Source organism: Brassica oleracea, chromosome C4 (assembly GCF_000695525.1).
Source record: "Brassica oleracea var. oleracea cultivar TO1000 chromosome C4, BOL, whole genome shotgun sequence".
NCBI lineage: Eukaryota > Viridiplantae > Streptophyta > Magnoliopsida > Brassicales > Brassicaceae > Brassica > Brassica oleracea.
In genome coordinates, this window is record NC_027751.1 from 30603038 (window position 1) to 30604605 (window position 1568).

Genomic DNA, 1568 nt, shown 5'->3' on the forward strand with positions numbered 1-1568 from the left:
AAAGAAAAACGGTATACCTGCTTTGATGTGAGTGTCGACCAACACAGTTAAGTGGCGATCAATACTCTTGAAGCTCCATCGATCGACACAATTAAGTGGCAATCGATGCTAGTGATGCTCTGTCGATCGATGTTGCGCAACCATCGTCGATCCTCGTGCAATCTCGTCTTCCTCGAATATATATATATATATATATATATATATTTGGATCTGCAATAAATAAAAACTTTAATCAGTAACGATCTAAACTAAACTGAAAAAAATTACGTAATAGTGGGTTGCCTCCCACTCAGCGCTTTGTTATAGTCATTTAACTTGACTTTGGAGATCTGATTTAGTCCAGATGAGGATGAGAACTCGCTCCAAAACAAGTCTCAATTTCTACTCTCTAAAGCTTTATAATTCTTGTGTGAAAGCTTCCTCCATAGACTATTCTACTTTGTCTATCAGCTCAGCAATAAGGAGTGCTCGAAGCTTTGCAAATGGGTGTGAGAAGCATCTGCTGCCCACTCTGGATTTCCTGACACCACCTGAGAAATGAGGGATCAATGATACCTGAGGACCGTCCTTGATCATTTTTCTCTTCTTCCAATTCCTCATTTTCTTTCCCCCAGAGTTGTCTGATCGCGTGGTGGTATCTCCATCAAAAATATTTCCACACACATCGAACTCCTTCTGCTATGATACGCGCCCAGTGTCGATCGATGGAGAAGTGGTAGTGTCGATCGATACCAGTTTGTTGGTGTCATTCGATGGTATCCGGTCGATGTTGCTTCTGCTAGGCCCTTATCGACTTCATCTCTAAATCGCAACCCTCTCTGAGAAGCTTCTACGTGCTGATGATCATCCAACACCTCAAGGTAAGAACTCAGATGCGCACCTTTGTGGGCCCCACGGCCTTACACTTGGATTTGCCGAAACAAATGATATATGGAAACGCAAGTGATGTACTGACGGGGGCGATCATACCAGCACTAATGCACCGGATCCCATCAGAACTCCGCAGTTAAGCGTGCTTGGGCTAGAGTAGTACTAGGATGGGTGACCTCCCGAGAAGTCCTCGTGTTGCATCCCTTTTAATTATTATTTTTATTTTATTTTTCGGCCTAAAATGAGTCTAAACTTGGAAACCTCATAACTTTTGAATCGTGAGGAACTACGTCGCTCATCGCACCATTTCGGAAAGACACAGAAACCATAAAGGGCGGTGAATAGGGGTGGCAATTTTTCGGGCACAAATTCAGCCGTTTTGACCCTCAAACGGGCTGCAGAAAGTTAAGGGACGCAAAAAAGGATCCCAATCGGATTTTCAGGTTGTTTTTGATGCTTTCTTAACGCCATTAACCTCGATGCACTATTCCGCTGAAAAACAAAATCAGAAAATCATGTGGGCCCCACGGCCTTACACTTGGATTGGCCGAAACAAATGATATATGGAAACGCGAGTGATGTACTAACGGGTGCGATCATACCAGCACTAATGCACCGGATCCCATCAGAACCCCGATTAAGCGTGCTTGAGCGAGAGTAGTACTAGGATGGGTGACCTACCGGGAAGTCCTCGTGTT